The sequence below is a fragment of the Felis catus genome, chromosome X (assembly GCF_018350175.1).
Source record: "Felis catus isolate Fca126 chromosome X, F.catus_Fca126_mat1.0, whole genome shotgun sequence".
Taxonomy (NCBI): Eukaryota; Metazoa; Chordata; class Mammalia; order Carnivora; family Felidae; genus Felis; species Felis catus.
The window spans coordinates 37,576,348-37,587,392 of record NC_058386.1 but is presented as its reverse complement, the minus strand read 5'-3'; the positions used below and the strand labels follow the sequence as shown (position 1 = coordinate 37,587,392).

Sequence of the window (11,045 nt, the reverse complement as noted above, 5' to 3'; positions counted from 1 at the left end):
CAGATCGTGTTCCTTTTTTGCTTTTGGATTGACGGCTCAGAGTCCTGGGTACAAATCATTGGTTAACTTCCAACTGATATGTTAGTTGTGCTGATTCCCCCAGCAATTTGGCAATATATCTTTCCCACTCCCTTCCCCAGAACCTTAAAAAATTATCAAAATTTACCTCCTGCATTTAACTACACATTCCACTGCCCGGTATGGTATTTGTTCAACAGTGCTATAACCTTCAAAACCACCATGCTGGCTTGATTTTGTACGCGATCGAGTAGAATTGTTTGGAAATAACAGCTTAGGGCACTGTATTAAGTGGGTTGAGACCACAGAGCTGATGAGCACCATCCTGCAAATGACAATGTAGCAGGTGTTGTCGATGCCCCGCCCACACCCAGTTCACTGCACTCAAAATGACTTCCAACTGCCAACATCCACATCTCCGGGTCAGGAGGCCATGTCCCAAGCCACGGATGGTCACTCTGCCTGTGCACGTGGCTGGCTGGATGTGTCAGGAATTAACACTCCCCAAGAGCAACTCTCAATCAATGATACTCAGGAGTCGGTATACAAATGTTCCAGGTCCTTTGCCTCTCGAACGGGATGCTCCTGAGATGTGTGGTGGTAGTAGGTGATAATACCTACTAAGACTCAAATCCTTCTCTCCCTGAGTTTGCTTTTCAGGAACCCAAACAAAAACCAAAAGGCCAGTCATACCCCACTTAAAGCCTGTGAAGGACTTCAAACTCCAAGTATATGAGGATAATTCTTTTATTTTCATTTCCTTAAGTTCATTTGAGAGAGACAGAGAGAGTGAGCTGGGGAGGGACAGAGAGAGAAGGGGACAGAGGATCTGAAGCGGGCTCCGACAGCACAGAGCCCGACAGGGGGCTTGAACTCGCAGACTGCGAGATCGTGACCTGATCCGAAGTCGGACCCTTAACCGACTGAGCCACCAGGCACCCTGAGGATAATTCTTTTAAACAAACATGTCCTGGGGATGGAGGAGTGCCCCTCCTCCCTCCGTACAACTCTCTTGTGTCTTTCCTTCCCTGTTCTGTTCAGGGCCACTGCAGTGTGGCCAGAAATGGAAGCTGCTCTAAGTTCTGAACCATCCTTTTAACTCATCTCTGTCCCTCCAGCATCTCCTCCCTCCCATCTGCCCTGTATCCCACTGTCAGGCCAGTTCTCTTAATACCCCATTTTCAGGTATTGCTCCCTGTTCAGAAATCTGCAACGGCCTCCTAATGGGACAGCAACAACGCAAAATGTCTCTGCCTCATCCTAAGCCTCCCTCGTATGCTGGGAAGAGAAGTTGGTTGTTTATTGTCCCAGCCCCCTTCCTGCTGATCCGTGGTTTGACCTGATCTGCATTGATCTGCATTCCTCCCCGAAGGCCACAGCTCCTGTTAGATACCCGCTGGTACTATAGCTGTCCCTTAAGGTTATTTAACCACTCTGTCCCCTTGACCCTCCAGGCTACGTTCTCATCCTGGGGTACCTCACCATCGCTTGTTAGTTCTCTCTGGTAAGCTGTCTCTAGTTATCCTTTTGACCATACTCTGGTTTCTGCCAGGTCCCTCGGCAATCCCAGGGCTAATGGAGAAATCAGGAGTTCTGGATTCCAGACTTGCCTCTGTCACTTTCTGTCTGGCGTGACAGACAGAAGTCACAATCTAACTAACAATCTTAGTTACCTGAGGGTTTTTGAGCCTTCTATTCATTATCTGTTAATGGGAATAATAAGGCCTACACAGCATGTCTCAGAGGGTTGCGATGTTGATACAATTTAGTTTTGTGCTGCAAAAGATATTGTCTTATAAATGTGGAGACTGCATACATCTAACGTTTTGTTATTACCACATATAGAGAAGAATCTTGAGCGAAACTCAAAAAACACATTACCAGAAAAGGGAAGGAACCAGGAATGAGGTCACAGAAGGAAATGGACGACTCGAGAGAAACATCCATGCCACTTATAAGTCACTTATGCCAGTGATTCATCTGGTGCCGTCCTCACTCAGGGCCCCAAGCACAGGGCAACCCTGTGTGTGTTGCCATAGCAACTGCCAGCCAGAATCTGGAAATTCCAGCAGCTTACGATATCAATCATCATGAGAAAAGGGGTCAGAGCAAACTGCAAAAAATGTATATCATGGAGGCCATAGAAAGAGGAACTGTAGTAGAGACAGTCTGTAGAAGTTCTCAAAATATTGGTCCTGGTCCAGCAGCCAGGGAACTTATTAGACATGCAGAGTCTTGAGCCCCACGCAAGATGCACTGAATTAGAAACTCCAGGGGTGGGGCCCAATACTGTGTTTTTGTAAGCTTTCTGAGTGATTTAGATGCGTGCTAAAATTTGAGAACCACTGCTCTAAGGGTCAGGAAATGTAGCTTCAACTCCCAATGTCCAAACAGGCAAGGGTGTGCATGATAAAGAGACTACAAGCAAAGTTCGAAAATAGAAGGCAAATATCATCTCATAATTTCCCTGTGGTTTACCTGAGTAGGAATGGTGACTAAAATACAGCAGTGGAAAGTCTGACCGTATTCGTTTTCCATTTCTGCATGACAAATGACCACAAATTTACTAACTTAAAACAACACACATTCATTATCTCACAGTTTCTGTGGGTCACAGGTCTGGGCATGATTTAACAGGGTCCTCTGCTTTAGTCTCTCACAAACTTGCAATTAAGGTATTGGCCAGGACTGGGTTCCCATCAGAGGCTTGACTGGAGAAGGATTTTCTACCAAGTTCCCTCGCATTGTTGCCAGACTTCATTTCCTTGTGGCTATAGGGTTCATGGAAGCTTGCTTCTTCAAAGTCAGTAGTGGAGAGAGAAACTTCTGGCTAAATGGAGTTTAATATAACATCACACAATCATGGGAGTGACAACCTATCACCTTGACACATTCTATTGGTTTAGAAATAAGTCAGAGGTTTCACCCACACACAAACAGAGGATAGAGAATTATACAAGGGTGTGAACAGAGGGAGGTGAGGATCTTAAGAGCCATGTTAAAGTCTTCTATGGTCTTCCCTCTGGCCCCCAGTGATTATTCATGTCTCTCTCACATGGAAAATACATTTACCCATGTCCAAAGTTTCCCAAAAATCTCATGGCATTAAAGCATCAGCCCAAAGTCCAAAATCTCCTAATTTAAATCAGGTCCAAGTATAGAGGAGGCTCCTGGGTGTCATGACTTAAGCACAGCCCTGGAGCTACAATTGCTTTCCATCTGCAGATCTGTGAAACTAAAGAGACACATTACCTGCTCTCAGCATATCCAACGTACAATGGTGAGAAGGCACAGCACAACAGCTGTAGACATTGAAGTTCAAAAAGGGACAAAATGGGGGCACCTGGGTGGCTCAGTCAGTTGAGCATCCGACTCTTGATTTGGGCTCAGGTCATGATCCCAGAGTTGTGGGATCGAACCCTGTGTCAGGCTCCATGCTCAGTGTGGATTCTCTCTCTCCCTCCCTCTACCCCTCTCCCTACCCTCTAAAAAAAAAAAAAAAAAAAAAAGACAAAATGGAAAGTAAAAAGGAGTCAGTCAATGGTCCACAGCCATATTGAAATCCAGCCAGGCAAATAATGCAAGTTACTTGATTAGATTTCAGTCTGGGAATCATTCTTCATGGCTCTCAGCTCCACCCTCTGGGCTCTTGGTTCTGTGGTCGTTGTCCTTCCTTTTTCATGAAAGCTAGCATGTGTTTTCAGCTTATTAGTTTTATCAGCCTGCGCTCTGCCAGTGTGATTTTGGGGATCCAACAACCTCTCCATTTTGTACTCTCTTTTTCCTTTTCAGTTCAAGCTGGCAGTGTTTATTATGAGACAATTTTCTCAGGAACTTTGTGGGTGTTCCATGGATTTCAAAGGGGTTTACTCCAGTAGACAAAAGCCACACCCACAGATTTTTTCCAAACAATCCCTTCTCTATTTGGACCTCTTGTTGAGAGGGCATAGAAGCTTTTGAGAAAGACTCCAGTTTGATTGAGAGGATCTATGATCCTCCCTCCATCTCTTGAAACAATCCTTTGTATGACTGAACACTCTGACTTTTTTACCTTTCTGATGTTCTAGCAAGAGCTTGTAGGGTTCCACTCTTCAACATTTTCTCTAGATGAAGCTGTCTTAAATTAGCATCTTTTTTGCCATCTGAAAAGACTGGGTTTCCAAGATCATCAAGTCCTCTTTCTTTTTTGTTCTTCCCTCAATTTACTTCTCTCCTCTCACATTTTACTCCAAGCACCAAGAAGAAACTAGGCAATACCTTTAACACTTCACTGGTGAATCTCCTTAGTTAGATAATCCAGTTCACCACTTATAAGTTGTGCTTTGCATATAACAATAGGAAATCATTCTTCTGAGCCTTCAGCCCCTACATAACAAAGATTCTCCTTTTCGTTTCCTAAAACATATTCCTTACTTCATCTGAGCCCTCACCAACAGCATCCTCCAATTCCAGATTTCTACTGGCAAAATCTACTAACAGTCCAGAAGTCTGCTCAAGGCAATTTAGGCTTTCTCTATAATGTTCCTCCAGATTCTTCCAGAGTCTATCTACTGCTAAGTTGCAAAGCCTACTTTTTGTACCAAAATATGTATTGGTTTTCTATCACTGAGTAACAAATTACCATGAAATTAGCAACTTAAAACAAGATTCAGTTGTAATCTCAGTTTCTGTAGGTCAGAAGTTAGGATATTGCTTACTTTGGTCCTCTGTTTAGGGTATCACAAGGCTGAAATCAAAGGATCAGCCAGGAATCAGAGGTTTGAGTGGGGAATAATTTGATTCCTAGCTCCCTCAGGCTACCAGAAGAATTCATTTTCTTGGGGCTGTAGGATTAATAGAATCTTGCTTCTTCAAAGCCAGCAGTGAAGAGAGAGAGAGAGACAGAAAAAGAAAGAGACCACTAGCAAGATGGAGTCTTATATAACGTAACATAAACATTGGGATGACATCCATCACATTTGTCATATTTTATTGATCAGAAGCAAGTCATAGGTTTTACACACATTCCAAAGGAGAGGATTATATAAGGACATGAACACAAGAAGATAGAGATTATTAAAGTCACCTTAAAATCTGTTTGCCACACTGAACTTTTTCAAAATAGAACAAACATAATTTTCAGGGGAAGAACCCCTTCACGTTAAGAACATGTGTAAATTAAAACCCAGGAGCTCAAGGGTGGGTGGAAAGAGAAAAGCAATTAAGTACGGAAAGAAAAATTTTTTTTTACGTTTATTTATTTACTTTGAGAGAGAGAGAGACAGAGAGAGCGAGCTGGGGAGGGGCAGAGAGAGGGAGAGAAGAGAGAATCCCAAGCAGGCACTGCACTGTCAGCATAGAGCCTGATGCTGGGCTCAAACCCACAAACTGTGAGATCATGACCTGAGCCGAAATCTAGAGTTGGACGCTTAACTGCCTGAGCCACCCAGGTGCCCCTGGAAAGAAATTTTTTAAAAAGTTTCACTATAGATTACTAAGGGAGGTGTGGAGGATGCCTTGCTAATAAAGATGATGTAGAAAGAAGGAAAATATCCTGAAGGATAAACTGGCTAGGGAAAGATATGTAGGTGAGGCAGGACTTAAAATGTACTTTGGATGATGGATAGTATTTAGAGATGAAGGTAGCATTTCATCACGTAGTGAAGGCATGAAGACCACTTGGAGCTGGGAACCAACATGGAACATTGAAGGGACAGCTAGGAGACTGAAGTCATTCGATGGTTCTCTAACGTGGCTACACATTGGAATCATCTGGAAACATAAGAAAATACTGATTCCAGGCCCATCAATTTGGTCTCTATAGTTGTCTTGGTTTTCCTCTTCCCCCCACCCATGTTCATTTGTTCCATTTCATAAATTCCACATATGAGTGAAATCATATGGTATGTGTCTTTCCCTGATGTATTTCACTTAGCGTAATACTCTAAAAATATAGAAGGATTCACGAATTTGTGTGCCATCCTTGCCCAGGGGACCATGCATATCTCTGTATCGTTCCAATATTAGTATATGTGCTGCCGAAGTGAGCATTCTTTCTAGTTTCTTAAGGTTGAAACTGATGCCATTGATTTGAGGCTTTTCTCCTTTTCTAATATAGGTGTTTAGTGCCATAAATTTTCTCTAAATATTATTTAGTGACATCCCACAAAAAGTTGTGCTTTCGTTTTTATTTGGTTCAAGATACTTTTTAATTTCTCTTTTTATTTCTTTTTTGACCCATGAGTATTTTAGAAGTGGACTAGTTTCCTAATATTTAGGGATTTTCTGGAGATTTTCCTATTATTAACTTCTAATTTAATTCCATTGTAGTCAGAGAATGTACTTTGTAGGTATGAACACTTTAAATTTATTGAGACAACTATTTTAGGGCCCAACATATGCTCACCTTGGTAAATGTTCCATGTGTCCTTGACAAAAACTATTGTCTTTGGGTGGCATGTTCTGTATAAACATCAATTTGGTCATTTTGGTTAGCATTACTGTTAGGCTTTTTTTTCTATCCTTAGTGATTTTCTGTATACTTGGTCTATCAATTATTGAGAGGGGATATTGAAATTGTTTACTGTATTGGTGGATTTATCTAGTTCTTCTTGACATTCTATCAGTTTTGTTTCATGTATTTTGAGACTCTGTTATTAGGTGCATACATATTTTTGATTTTTTACATACTCTTGATAAAGTGATCCTTTATCATTGTGAAATGATGTTCTTTGTCCATGGCAGTATTCTATGTTCTGAAATCGACTTTGTCTGGTATTAATATTGACACTGAAGTTTTCTTCTTATCAGTGTTAGGATGGTATATGTTTTTTCCATACTTTTACTTTGGAACTGTTTGTGTATTTGTATTTGAAATGTTTTCTTGTAGGCAGCATATAATCAAATCTTACTTTTAAAATCACATCTGACATCTCCACTTTTTAATTGAGACACTGAGACTACTTACACTTAATATGATTATTGATACTGTTAGGTTTAAACTTATCTTCCTGCTATTCGATTTCTATTTGTTCCATTTGGTCTGTGTTCTCCTTTTCCTTTTTTTCTGCCTTCTTTTAGATTAATTGAATATTTTTTATGATTCCACTTTCTCTCCTGAGTTGGCTTCACTCTGCTCTTTTTTAAATTTTAGTGGTTGCTTTGGTGTTTATAGTATACAACTTGAACTCATCACAGTTTACCTTAAAATGGTATTATACCACTTCACATATAGTATAAGAACTTAACAAAAGTATATTTCTTGCCTCCTAACTTCTGTATTGTTGTTGGCATACATTTTACTTTTACATATGTTATAAACACTGAACTACATTGTTATTATGTTAAATAGTCCGTTTTGACTTAAAAATCCTTAAAGACAAGACAAACATCTTATAAATTTACCCATGTAGTTACAATTTCCAGGTCTTGTCGTTTCCTTATATAGATTTTTTTAAAGAATTCTCTCCTCTCAGTTTTTTTAAGCTTTATTTATTTGAGTAATCTTGAACTTGAACTTGAACTCACAACTCCAAGATCAAGAGTCAAATGCTCCTCCAACTGAGCCACCCAGATGCCCCTCTTTGTATAGATTTCTATTGCTATCTGGTATCATTTACCTTCTGTCAGAATGACTTCCTTTAACACTGCTTATAGTGCATGTGTACTGGTGATAAATTCTCTCAGCTTTTGTATCTGAAAGATTTTATTTTGCCTTCCTTTTTGAGAGATATTTTCACTGGCTGTAGAATTCTAAATTGACCTTTTTTACTTCCAATAAAATATTGCTTCGTCTTCTCACTTGGTTTTCCCCCCACAAGAAATTTGCTGTCATCTTGATTTTTGCTTCTCTGTATATATGCTTTTTCCTCACTGTTCTTAAGATTTTCTCTTTATCACTGATTTTGCAAATTTATTGTCATATGCTTTGCACTATTTGCTTTCATCTTTCTTGTGTTTGGGGTATGGTAAGTTTCTTGAATCTCTGGGTCAATATTTTTCATAAAACTTGGATTTGGAGGCCATTATTTTTTCAAATTATCTTTATTCTCCTACTTTCTTTTCAGAAATTTCAATTGCACATGGGTTAATACACTTGCTGTTGCTCACAACTAATGGGTGCTCTTTTTAATTTTTTAATGTTTATTACTATTTTATTATTATTATTATTATTGAGAGAAAGAGAGAGAGAGGGAGGGAAGGAGGGAGGGGCAGAGAGAGGATGAAACAGAAGATCTGAAGCAGGCTCTGCACTGACAGTAGACAGCCCAATGTGGGGCCCGAACTCATGAACTATGTATGAAATCATGACCTGAGCTGAAGTTGGACGCTTAACCGACCAAGCCACCCAGGCACCCCTTACTTTTTAAAATTATTTTTTTCTATGTGTGCTTTATTTTGCTATGTCTTTGAATTCTGCAAATAGTTTCTCTTCCAATGACTAATCTGCCATTAATCCTGTTTTGCATCTCTGACATTGCTGTTTTTATTTCCAGAATTTTGATTTGGATTTCTGTTATATCTTCCATATCTCTACTTAAGTTTTGAACATATGAAAGACAGTTATAATAACAGTTTTAACATCATTGTTTACATATTCTAATCAGTTTACCTGTTCTGGGTCAGTTTTGATTATGTGATTGTTTTTGTCATTATAGGTCATGTTTCCCTGTTTTGTTTTTGTTTTTGTTTTTGTTTTTGCAAGCCTGGCAATTTTTGATTAAATGCCAGATATTCTGAGTTATGTTTTTAAAATGTATCAGGGGTGGGACTGGAACTATGTTGTCTAACACTAATTATCCCTTCTTTTTGAAGTAAAGCCCTTCTGTGTACTCTGGCTGATGCTTCATGAATCATGAGGTTTTCCAGTATAGCTATGGGGATTACTCTCAACTCACTGTGAGCATTATGCACTGTTACTTATAATCTTTTTCGGTGGTTCTTTCCCCAGCCTTAGAATTTTTCACACTTGCATGCACTGATCAATATTCTGCTAACTACTCAAGAGTGATGTTCCCCCAAATCACCAAAGTTCTCTCTGTGTGAAGCTATCTCTTCTCTGATACCCTGTCTTGCAAATTCTAGCCATATTCTTTCTAGACTCTCATGCACATCTCCTTAACTCAGGGAGCCCTTCTGGCTCTGCCTCAGTTCCCCTTCTCTGCACTTCAACCTGGAAATTCTTCCAAATCAGTAAACTGGGCTAGTCATTGGGCTTACTGCATTTGTTTTTCATTTCTCAGGAATCACTGTATTTTGCCACATGATAGTCAATGTCTTAAAAACCATTGTTTCATAGGTTTTGTCCAATTTTTGGTTGTTTCTGTTGGGTGAATAAATCTGGTGCTTATTACTCCATTTGGGCTGGAATTGGAAGTCTAACTAGTTGTTGCTAACCACATGGATTGTTTGCATGTCAGAAAGTGATAGTTTGAGCATTTTACATATCAACACAATTTATTGTAACTTACATGTTGCCATTTGACTGTGTTTTAGTTATGTTCTAGAAATTGGTGAGCTGCTTTTGGTTGACATTTAACCCATTTTTTTTTCTCATTTAAAATAATGGGAAATAGGTTCCCGGTTAGCATTTTTATGTAGTATGTCTTATTTCCTGTAATGGATTATTGATGCTAATTGGGAAATGCCTATATTTGGCTTAGACTTTTCTTCTTTCACATGAAAATTCTCCTAGAAGTAGCCTGTCTGGGAGACATGAAGTTTTCGAAGACAAGTGTCTTCTGTCTTTCTTCTCCTTTGTGTATGAATTTTATCTTCCTCAGAATTACCAGATGGAGCATTAGTCATCAAGTCCACAATCCAACAGCTCTTAGCTAAGTCATCCCACTTTTAATAGATTTCTCTAGGAGCCTATCCCATGCTTTTCTCTTACTGTGGTGGATAGGCCAACCATATCTTCAAGAAATGGCATAAAACTGTAGTCTTTTCATCAGGCATCTTATTGCCCTGAATAAAACTAGAGTTCTGTTGTTAAGCCATAAGGAGAAAAGGGACATGGATAAGCCATTAGGAGTGCCTGCGAAATTTGACAATGGACATGAATGACAGGCTAGGTATTATGAATGCATTTTGAACATGGATATGTCATAAGGTTTAAAGAAGATTTTTCTGGAAGTGTAGAGCCATGGGTTGTAGAATGGCAGAGGCTGGTGACAGTCTCTTATTTGGTGTCTCCATGACAATAATCCAGGAATGCAGCATTGAAGGCCAACAATGGAACAGATAAAGGAAATTCTTCAAAATACTTATCCAAGGAAGAAACTTTAGGAAGTACTAGGTGGCAGATGGGATATAAAGGGCAAGTAGGGCAAAAAAGAGTGTGTAGCAAAGAAAGACTAGATTATGAAAACTCATGGAGTGTCAGAAAACTCATGGAAGTCACTACTCCACATCTGGTAAGTTGAGTCCTGCCCAGGACTTGAGACAATGACGTCTGCAAAAATGTACTGAAGACTCTCTATTAGCAATAGGACTGTTGAAATAGACTGGCACTAACACATCTGGAGTCTGTGGTGACCCAAGATGGGCAGAGTACAGCTTGATATGTACAGTAATCCCCATCAAAGATGGCCAGCTCATTGAGACCATGAATGTCCAAGCCTTTGTTTCCATGTCCCCACAGGAGTTCCTTCTAGGATAAGGAGCTAATCCTAACCCCCAGCCCTGACGTCCTTAGAGCCTGCCAGCTTCTGTATCCAAAGCCAGTTCTATCTTTTGCCATATCAAAGATATAATAGGAAAATAATAAACATGTTGTAGTAAAAGAGTAAATATCTGGGGTCAGACCGGTCAGGACAGAATTATTGGTCAATATTTTGTCAGTTGGATGACATTGGGTAGGTTACTCTTTTTCTCTGAGCCACATTTACTGATCTGAAAAAGGAGAATAATTATAATACCTGCCCAAATACTTTTTTTTGTGAGACTTAATCATGTTTGTCAAAGAACATGGCAATTGAAGAGCTCAGACTTTGGCCTTGGCTCAGTCCATTTACTTGATGTATCAACTCTCAAGTTGCTTCACTCCT

General features: G+C 39.8%; 1 non-coding gene across 1 annotated transcript; it reads right to left on the bottom strand.

Annotated features, from left to right (window-relative positions):
* Positions 1-5,943: 5,943 nt before the first annotated feature.
* LOC111558818 lies at positions 5,944-6,048 on the bottom strand. Its single transcript, XR_002739955.1, has one exon. It is a non-coding gene; the product is annotated as a U6 spliceosomal RNA (small nuclear RNA).
* Positions 6,049-11,045: the final 4,997 nt, after the last annotated feature.